This window comes from Lactuca virosa, chromosome 6 (genome assembly GCF_052849685.1).
Source record: "Lactuca virosa cultivar CGN04683 chromosome 6, Lactuca_virosa_CGN04683_v6, whole genome shotgun sequence".
NCBI lineage: Eukaryota > Viridiplantae > Streptophyta > Magnoliopsida > Asterales > Asteraceae > Lactuca > Lactuca virosa.
The window spans coordinates 3,154,376-3,165,906 of NC_136431.1; positions in this window are offsets into that span (position 1 = coordinate 3,154,376).

Here is an 11,531-nt window from a genome sequence, read left to right on the forward strand (position 1 = left end):
CACGGCCCAATAAGGCTCAATAAAGGTCTTATGGTCCAAAAGTATGTTAATTAAGAATTTTCAGCCCAACTATGGCCCGAATATGGGTTCTCGGCCCATAATAAGGTTAACTAGGGCTTTTTGTCCAAAAAGGGCCCAATAAGAAGGTCTTGGTCCATTAAAAGATTTGAACCGAGAACTCAGGGTTAAGACCAAAAGTTGAGTGATCATAGCTTATTGGGTTACACTTTGGGCTTACAAGAGAAAGTTTCGTCGTGAATCACAATTTTGGATGTATAAACTTGCATAGCACTAAAGTTAATTTATACTACACGTAGTGTTACATAGTTACACAAAGAAGCTATCTTGCACATGGATAGGAAACCAAGCCCTAAAAGGCTAGTTGTGACATCAGCCCCCCGTTAGAGGGAATTTTGACCCAAAATTCTTTTTTATGCTATCCTTAAGAACTAGAAAAGAGGTGAGGGTACTTATGTATCATCTGATCCTCGCATTCCTATGTGAATTCAGGTCCGCGTTTGGTACTCCACCGAAACTTCACAATTAGAATGCGGCTTTGTTTCATACGCTTCACTTCCCTATCCATAATTTCGACTGGTTCCTCAACGAACAGGAGATTTTCATTCACCTCAATCTGATCGAGTGGAACAACAAGGGTTTCATCCGATAGGCATTTCTTGTGGTTTGAAACGTGAAAGACAGGGTGTACGTTGTTGAGCTCCGATGGTAGCTGCAACTTGTAGGCCACCAGACCGATCCTGACAAGGATCTCGAATGGTCCGATGTATCGTGGATTTAGCTTTCCCCGCTTTCCAAACCGTATCATCCCTTTCCAGGGAGAGACTTTCAGCAGTACGCGATCTCCTACTCGAAACTCCAACAGATTTCATCTTTTGTCTGCGTAGCTCTTCTGTCTATCCCGAGATGCTTGAATATGTGCCCTGATTTGGATGATTTTCTCAGTTGTTTCCTGGATGATCTCAGGTCCTGTGAGGGCGTTGTTTGGCACTTGTCCCCTTGCTAGTTGGGTGTCTCCTACCTCAGCCCAACAGAGAGGTGATCTGCATTTCTGACCGTACAAGGCCTCAAAGGGAGCGACTTTAATGCTTGTGTGGTAGCTGTTGTTGTAGGAGAATTCGATTAGTGCCAAGTAGGTATCCCATGCCTTTCCAAAATCTATTACACAAGCTCGGAGCATATCCTCTAGTGTCTGAATGGTTCGCTCACTTTGGCCGTCAGTCTGGGGGTGGTAGGCAATGCTCATATCCAGCTAAGTTCCCAATGCTTTCTGGAGCGGATGCCAAAATCATGACGTGAATCTACTATCTTGGTTAGAGATAATAGATATTGGTACTCTGTGAAGTCTCACCACCTCCTTTATGTAGATTCGTGTTAGTCTCTCCATTTTATATGTTTCTTTTATTGGTAGGAAATGGACGGATTTAGTCAACCGATCGACAATCACCCAAATGGCATCCAGTCCGTCTACCGACTTAGGCAATTTGGTTATAAAACCTATTGTTATGCGTTCCAATTTCCACTCGGGTATCACTGGCTGTTGTAATAATCCTGAGGGCTTCTAATATTCTACCTTAACCTTTGCGCAAGTCAGGCACTTGCCCACGTAAGTAGCAATTTCAGCTTTCATATTAGGCCACCAATAATGTTGTTTGATATCCAGGTACATTTTTTCAGAACCTGGATGGACGGAGTATCGTGTCTTTTGTGCTACGTTCATGACTACGTCTCTGAAGCCTCCAAATTTTGGGACCCAGATCCGGTCCATGAGTTAGTCAGCTCCGTCCTCTTTGATTTCGAGATTCTTGTCTGTCCCACGTAATGCTTTGTTTCTAGCGTTCTCTGGCTTCAAGGCTTCCAGTTGAGCCTCCTTTATTTGTGAAGACAGGTGGGAATGGATGTTCATTGTTAGCGTTTTTACTCGGCGGCCCGAGTATTCTTTCTTGCTCAAGGCACCGGCCACCACGTTAGCTTTGCTCAAATGGTACTTGATCTCGCATTCGTAGTCGTTTAGCAACTCGACCCATCGTCCCTGCCTCATGTTCAGTTCTTTTTGATTCAGGATATGTTGGAGGCTTTTGTGGTCTGTGAAAATGGTGTACTTTGTACCGTATAGGTAGTGCCTCCAAATTTTTAGAGCGAAGACCACAACTCCCATGTCGATATCATGGGTGGTATAGTTTACTTCGTGGGTCTTTAGTTGCTTGAATGTGTAAGCTATCACTTTCCTGCACTGCATAAGTACGCAACCCAACCCTTGATTGGAAGCATCGCAATACACTACGAAATCTTTCATCCCCTATGGCAGAGACAACACCGGAGCACTGCAGAGGGCTTGCTTCAAGGTTTTAAAGGCATCTTCTTGTTTCGCATCCCAGTTGAAGGGTAAGCCTTTTTGTGTTACGGTGGTGAGGATCTTGGTGATTTTGGAGAAATTCTGAATGAACCTTCTGTAATAACCAGCAAGGCCCAAGAAATGCCTGATCTCCGTTGGCGTCCTACGGGTTGCCCAGCCCTCAATGACTTTGATCTTGGAAAGGTCCACATGAATCCCTTCTTCACTACCTACGTGTCCCAAGAAGTCCACCCTGCAAATCCAGAACTCACATTTGGAGAATTTTGCGTATAGCTTCTCCGCCCTCAGAGTTTCCAAGATCTGCCATAGATGTTGGCCATGTTCTTCATTACTACGAGAATAACCGAGTATGTCGTCGATGAAGACAATTACAAAGTTGTCGAGGAACGGTCGGCAGACTCGGTTCATTAGGTCCATAAACGTTGTGGGTGCATTCGTCATACCAAAGGGTATTACTACGAATTCGAAATGGCTGTAGCGAGTTCGGAAAGCTGTCTTGGGTATATCTTCTTCTCGGACCCGCAGTTGGTGGTATCTGGATCGTAGATCTATCTTGGAAAAGTACTTGGCTCCTTGGAGCTGGTCAAATAGATCATCAATCCGAGGGAGAGGGTATCGGTTCTTGATGGTGAGCTTGTTTAACTCCCAATAATCGATGCACATTCTGAAAGATCCATCCTTCTGCTTGCCGAACAAGACGGGAGCTCCCCAGGGTGAGAAGCTCGGTCTTATGAATCCCTTGTCTAGGAGTTCGCTCAATTGTCTAGATAACTCCTGTATTTCCGCAGGGGCTAACCTATAGGGTGACTTGGCAATTGATATGGCTCCAGGTATTAGGTCAATCCGAAATTCGACCTGTTTTTCGGAAGGTATTCCCGGAAGATTGTCGGGGAATACATCTGGAAAGTTACATACCACCGGAATATCCTTGATGTTCTTTTCCTCTTTCTGTTTGTCCACAACGTGGGCTAGAAAGGCATGATTCTTCTTATGCAGGCACTTTTGTGCCTTGATGCACGAGATAATACGGAGGTTTGCACCGGGTTTATCGTCGTAGATAATTAATGTTTCGTTGGTGGGGAGGTGAAGGCAAACATCCTTCTTGTGGCACATAATATCGGCATGGTGGGGGCTTAACCAATCCATGTTTAGTAGGTGTTTGAATTTATGACTCACGAAGCTCCGCTCCGCCCACTATCGAATAAAATGCATGCATAAGTGTTGTTGAGGGGAAACGTACCAGTGACTACCGCCGGGTCTTGCACCGCCTCCCCCTGCCCCATTGCTAGTACCCTACCCGATCCTCTTGTACCTTGATTGGCATTGGGGCAGTTTTGTTTAAAACGGCCGGTCTCCCCACATCCAGTGCATGCTCGGTTGGCCCCGACATTATTAATTTGGGGGTTGTTTTGTTGGGGCTGAGATCTGCAATACCGGGCGGTGTGCCCTTTGCGATTGCAGATGGTGCATTGTAAATATCGGCATGCGCCACTATGGTAGAAATTGAATTTATCACATTTGGGTAGAGAACCCGCATAAGCCCTGACAGGTGTAGGTGTGGTTGAGGCTGGTGCAGATGTGGCTGGTGTGATCGGAGTGGTAGCAGCGTGGACTACCACAGTTTGCTGCTTTTTAGATGAGTGTTGGTTCTGTCGCCCCTTTTCTTGTTTCCTCTGTTGTTCTTGTTATGGTCCTCTTTATTTGTTTCAGCACCGGAAGTTTCCGCGCCCTTGTGATCCCCATGATCGTACAGCTTTTGCGCCAAGTGCTTTGCACTATCGAACGTTTCAGGGCTGGCAGCAATCACGTTTCCCTGAATTGGAGGAGTTAACCCCCAAATAAAACATTCGATTTTCTTGCCTTTAGAGGTTATCATTCCTGGACACAAGAGTGCCAACTCACTGAACCTAGCGATATCGGCTTCCACATTGGAGTTTTGTACAGTAAGGTTCCAGAGTTGTTGTTGAAGCTTTTATACTTCCCCGCGAGGGCAGTACTCATCCAACATCATCGTCTTGAGATCCTCCCAAGACATAGTGTTTGAAACTGGAAGAGTTAAGGCCTTGACATGGCCATTCCAACATGATAAAGCCCAATCAGCAAACGTACATGCAGCAAACCTCACCTTGCTTTCTTCCATAAAATCACAATTTTCACAGATGGATTCAGTTTTCTCAAACCAGCATGTTAAAGCTATCACTCCACCGGTTCTGTTGAAAGTTCGGGGTTTCGCATTGGTAAAATCTTTATAGGTGCAAGTTCCTGTAGGTCCTTGATTGGCTCCATGATTGGAACTTCCCGCTCCCTGACCATTGCTACCCCCGTTGTTCTCGTTGTGGAGGTGAGCCAATGCTGCAGTAACTGCAGCTGAGACTGTTGCCAGGAATGTAGCAGAGTTCATCTCCGGTGGTGGTGGTGCTGTAGTGTTCTTGCGAATATTTCTTCGTGGAATTTTCCTGCTATGAGACAAGAATGGCGATAAGTTTATGAATTTATTTCGTTTCCAACGGTTACGGTGTTTCGAGTGTACTTATATTTGAACCATAGAATATCAAATATAAATAAAGAGAGAAAACATAGCATATAACAACATCACAAATAAAAAACAAAATTGTTTCATTAATGCTAAATTTCTTAGTACAATACATGAAAATTTGGCCTTTATAAGGCCTACAGTACATGGGATAAAAGTCAAACAACATAACAACCCTATCGAGTAGTGTAATCACTTAATCGAGGGGTTAAGCCTACATACACAAAGTGAAAGGAAAAGGAGATCACATCAGGAGAAAGTGGTGGGTAGGATGGGTCCTATTCACGGCGGGAGGTCTCCGGTGGTGTTGATCACGAGGTAGATGCGGCCTGGAGCCTGGCCAACTGGCGCTCGGTGATACGCAGCCTGGCTTCTAATGCCGCCTGTCGCTCCTGGTAGTCTCTCACTACCTCCTAAGTCTACCTCTCGACCCTCTCCATGGCTGCCCTCATCTGGTTCATCTGATCGGCGGTGTCCTGGGCCTGATTGTCGATATCTCGGGTCCTCCTAACCATCACGGGGAGGACGCAGTCTGCGGGACCTCCATGGCTAAGATCAAAAAATCCTCGGTCCATGTCGAACGGTGGTCGCAATCCCTGCTGTCTGCTCCACCTCCAGATATCGTGAGCCCATGGAGGCGTAGGGTCATTGGGGCCCATCCGATGTGATGGAATCCATGCCGTGTAAGGCGGATTGATGACTTCGGACTCCGCGTCCGAGTCATCCTCCTCGATGTCCTCGTCACTAACATCCAGGTCTTCCTCCTCAAAGTCTACCTCGGGTGCTTCGGGCTCCACTTCCAACTCTTCTGGGTCTTCCTCTGGTTCCGCCTCTAGCCAAACAGCATTTCCGTGATTGGGAATGTATGGGCCTGGGTGAAATCCAGTCATGGTGTCTGTACGAGAATGTAAGAAAAAAAGGAGATATAATAAAATACAATAAAGGTTTCACTTACTGTTAAAATACTCCTATAGTATTTTAATTGTTTATGTTTGATTCTTCAATCCTTTGTGTATTAGGTTGACAAGTTTCAGATTCGTTGTCCACCCCGATCACTCCCAAACACATGTTTTTCCTATTTTGAATAAATATAGTTGATCTGGCTGTATTTATCCCTAATACGATTAGATAACTGCCAGGGTTTAACCGCGATGTCCAACTCTTCTAAAAACTTTTAATTGTTTCTTATTTTTGTTCAGAGTGTTTTAGTCTCATTGTATTTATAGTTGCATATCTTGTATGGTTAGATATGCTAGTTCACTATAAACAATGCTATGATACCAATCTGTCACACCCCCGAAGCGAGACGGCGGAAACGTCTGGGGGGAGGTGACTTAATCTTGTAATATCATAAAAATTGTATATAAATGAAACAAAGCAACCATCATCATCATACATTACGATACCAACATACATGGTTTACATCATTGTATTTGTTTACGAAGTACATCAAAAATAACATAATGTATGATAATTCAAAAGTACAACAAATATCCAAATTTCGTTAGCTGTCCACCTGCTTATTGAGTTCCTGAGAAGAAAAGTCGTTTTGAAAAGCGTCAACATAGAATGTTGGTGAGTTCATAAGCATGTTTGTATGAAAACTTTGTAGTAGTTTGTAAATCTCCATACAATCCAATATTTTCTTGTAAAAATATTTTGTAAGTCCCATTTCAAATCATGTATAATTGCATGTGTATTCTTTGCCTATCTTGTTTGAAAATGTATAGAGAGTGATTCCCAGAAAATCCTGTATTTTCTTTTATATGAAAAAGTGTGGTATTAAACCCTAAGCCCCGAGTGGTGAAATTAGGTGTAAAAATAGTTGATGCATAGTTTCGTACTTCGTAGCATGAGTAGAGTATATGTATTGCATAAATTTTAAATATTATATTGTTATTCTCTATGTGAGTCGTTACAACCATACTAATATGACGAGAGCGCCTGTCATTACGTTCTTCAGGCGTCGGTTTCTAAAGATAATTGTCACCCTAGACTGGCCTGTCTAGCTGTAGCGAGCAGCTCAGGTGTGGGGGTGTCAACCCTGTATAGATCTATACACAATATCCTGCTCTCCGTGTAGGAGACTCTGGTTATAACTACAGGCTTACTATGTACACTAGGTAGGTACGGGTGAAGGAGTGCCTCACAAGAGCCTTAACGAAATTTACGCGAATATTGAGTTTCATTATTTAACGTTATAAATAATGTTTCTAGTGTATATTTTTTACTACAAACCATGGGTGATAGAAAAAATATAATCGTTTTTACCTTAAGTGTCAAAATATCACATTGTTACTATTATTGTCACTACAGGCCCAATTAACATAAAATTTGTCATCAAAGGCCCAATAAAAATAGAATTGTCATACAGGGACCAATTTTTACCCAAAATAATATTTGAGGCCCATTTTTATTAAAATGTTCACAAATGGCCCAATATTATCCAAAGTGCCAATAATGGCCCATTATTATCAAGAATGTCGAAAATGGCCCATTTTTACTAGAGTTGTCAAAAATAGACCATTTTTACAAAAATATTCATTTAAGGCCCATTTTTACAAAAGTGTTCAAAAATGGTTCATATTTACTAAAAATGTTCAAACATGGCCCATGTTTACTAAAAAGCCCATTTTTGGCCCAATTTTACTGAAATGCTAAAAAATGGCCCAAGTTTATTAAAAAGCCCATTTTCGGCCCATTTTTACTAAAAGTCTCAAAAATGGCCCAAGTTTATTAAAATGTTCAAAAATGGCCCATTCTTATCTTAATGGCCGAAAATAGTCCAATTTTTAGTGAGACTTCCACATTTTATCATTTTTCATGTTTTCATGCCAAAAATTTGTTTAACACATGTTCTTGGACTAATCGTTGTGATATTTGATGGGTTTTAGGTGAAACAAATAAACTAGAAAACAATTCCTAAGTTCACATGCAACCTACTTTGGATCTATGTTTTAACTACTGAACATATAACTTTGAATTGCAAAACAAGAACCCTAGAGGAGAGAGGCTAATTTCGAAATTAACAAACTAGAGTTTAAGAGTTACATACCTTTCAATTGTTATAGCAAACAATTGACAATCCTCTTGATCTTGATCTTGATCTTCTTGGAAGCTTAGCACCACAAATGTAATGCCTCTAATGGAATCACAACCAAGAGCTAGCAAGAAGGAAATTAGAAGGAGAGAGAGAGAGAGAGAGAGAGAGAGAGAGAGAGGGAGTATGCAATTTTCGGCCCTAGGGTTTCACCAATGAAGGAGTGGGCGAATTCAGGAGCTGGGAGGCTCCTTATATAGCTGAGGGATCTAGGGTTTAGGGAAAACCCTAATACTCCTTTGCTTGGGGCCTAAGCTAATCCAAAGGCCTTATCCAAAGCCCCTTGGACGAAATCCTTAGGATTTCCCCTATAGATTTCGTCCGCCTCCTTCCAAGGAGGTTCTGGAGCCTTCCACTCAACTATCTGATAATTGCAAAGTAGTCCCTGCACTTTATAATTAATACTTTTAACCCCAAAATTAATTCTGATTAATTTCTGGCTAACTATTAATTAAACATAATGATTTCTAATTAATATATTAATCTTTTAACATATTAATAAATCATTTATATTAATTTATTAATCTTATAAATTAATATCTCTCCTTTCATAATTTCCTTGTCCAGTTGCTAGGTTTGAGGGCAACCCAAAAGGACTGTGCTGCTATCAATTCAAGTAATACCAATTATAGTTATGGGATTAGACACCTAATCCAACAGTCTCCCACTTGGATAAGTCTGTAACTATAATTGCTAGTATGACTTCTAAATTTGACCAGCAAATTGTAGCTTCCAAAAGCTGCTGCTAAACTCTGACCCAGTCAGTTACGTGTCCTTAGATAAGTGATCATATAATCCTTCGTTCTGCAAGATATCCCCAGACATAAGACATGGAATGTAATCAATCTCTTTGTCCAGAATCTCTGTTTCTCGATTTCTGATTTGTGATGATGTAGGACTTCTAATTGAACACATCAATTTAGTCCTGGCTGGGCCCAGCACATAAGTCAACACCAAATCATCGAGGGGCCCACAGATATCGCTTTTCTGGTTAGGGCAAAAGGAACGAATAAATGTTAACTCATATGCTTGTATCTTTTACTCATCAAATTATACATGACAATACGTTTTATAACACCAAGTTACTGATGCGTTTTCCTATCACCAAAGTATAACCGACTTTGTAAATTACAACTCATATATCTTCGTTTCAAGATTATAAGATATTATCGTCTCAGTATTACTCGTGATGAATTCCATGAAGTGATACTCTGAGCGAGGGTTTATCCAATACTCAAATCTCAATTTCTGAGTACTCATGAACATTGCAACAATTCTATTGCCATGTCTATCCTTAGACAGTCTGCAATCCAATTCATGACAGTCTTGATTCACTACTTACTTCCAAAAGTACGAGCGACTGTGGAGTTTGAATAATCTTATTATTCAGGAAGTCAAAACATGCAAAGTGAAACGCAATAATAATATTAATCCTATATGGCCCCAAATCTTTTGAGCGTAAATAAAAACACTTTTATTTAAACACCATATTGATTACTCATTATTCATTGCTTAATGTTTCAGAAAATCAACTTATTACTTAAATTATAACCACAATTGTCCCATGCTCCAAGCATCCACACTTTGGTTTCCTATGGTCCATACTTTGTGAAATAGATCAATTGAAAAACTTTTAATTTCACAATCCCCAATCCTTATTATTAGTATAAGAATACCAAATTCTTACCACTTTTAGAATATGTCAGATTCGAACATTTTATGCAATGATTCTTTCGTAATGTCATAGCACAAAAGTTACCAAGACTCGACTAATGAAATTACAAGGTATTCTATCGGAAATTGTTACAAGACAATTCCATAGACGTGAAGTCTCACATTCAAAGTACATTCCTTTGAACATCCTTCTCGCATAAAAGTTTCTAATCTAGACATATTTCTTAATATCCAACTCCCATTAATGGAAACATTTCCATATTTTCCATATGACAACTCATTCTTAATAGAATCTTATCTATTCATAATAATGTCAATATAGTCCATTCAGTATTATACTTCCAACTACTCACAAGCGACAAATCCTCAGTGAACCTCAGATCGTCCTTTGATGGTTGTTTAATTATTTTAGTCAAAACCGATTCTAGTCCCTTTTTCCCTCTTAATGCCCTAGGCATTTGGAAAATTTTAGAATGGTCAAATATTACAGCATATGCAATCGATCCTATACCCGAAGCGTATTGGACACGATGCATAATGTCTCACATAAAGACGTGATACTTTATCATCCTTCTGCCATAATATTTTATGTGCCCTGTTCCCACAATTCGATCTATGAAGAGGGATGCCGTAATCATAATCGAATTTTGAGAATGCACTATGTATCCTTGACTAAATTTATTAACGTTTCTCGATCTAAGCTTTAGAATTTTGAAACGAAGTATAATATTCTCTCCCTTAATTATAGCAAAACAACTTTTCAACCATTGCAACTTTGCAAAGTGAATCTTTGTTTTCTATAATTAATATTGTTAACTTGCAATACTTACCATAATAATCATGCTCCCACTAACATGATGATTATTTTCTTACCAACATAACACTTATGCTCCCACTAGCTTTGACATGTATTTAGAAAACAATTTAACTTCCAAAAAACAATGCTTATTGAATTCCTTAAGTTCATATTTCTAATACCTAATGCTTTGATAAGCCTTTATCTAAGCTTCTTAAACTCATACACCTTTGCCTTAGAAAGCTCATATGTGTGTCTAGACCAATTCAGAACTTATGTTACTAAGTCCCAAATGTTCAGACTAATTGCCAAATCTCACAATTCGAACTATGAAGAGGGATGCCGTAATCATAATCGAATTTGAGAATACAATTTTCACAATTGTCGTCTTCTTAAAATCTCTCTTAGTGAAAGCATTTCCTCACAATCATTTTCATGAAGGAGGGAAACCTTATGCCACTTAGATTTTATGGTGTATGTGTTCCTATCCATGTGAATTTGCCAAAACCATAGTTTGCGACAAATCCAAACTCATATGGACCGAACGTGCTCAATCTTGATTTCTTCCCTCATGGTAACACGAGTGCCCACCATGTCTTTCAAGTGGTTTAGCAACTCATCCTTACTTATCAATGTACTTTCCATTGATCAAGGTGCTTTGTCTTTATGCATTCACATGAGAACTCATAGAACTCACATGCATAATTAACTCAATTGGAATGGCACAGAAAAGCAGTATGTCATCCATGATAGGCTTTAAACCTCAAGTCGTGTGCTAGTGATGATCAACTAGGTTTAACTCTTGATTTGTTCCTGAAACCTTTCAAGACCATTAAGACTCCTACTAACTCCTTGACATATAAGATTCTCTTGTCAAGAAACATTCCTTGACAAAACAAATATTCAAGAGTTAGTGTAGTTTTTATCAAGACTATCACTTCACATAATTGGTTCTAGTTGATCTTTGTCTTATCCAAGACATCACAACTTACCAATCTCAAATGTGCAGGAATAAGAAGACTTTTTCTAATTCCACATTTTTTGAGTGTTATAA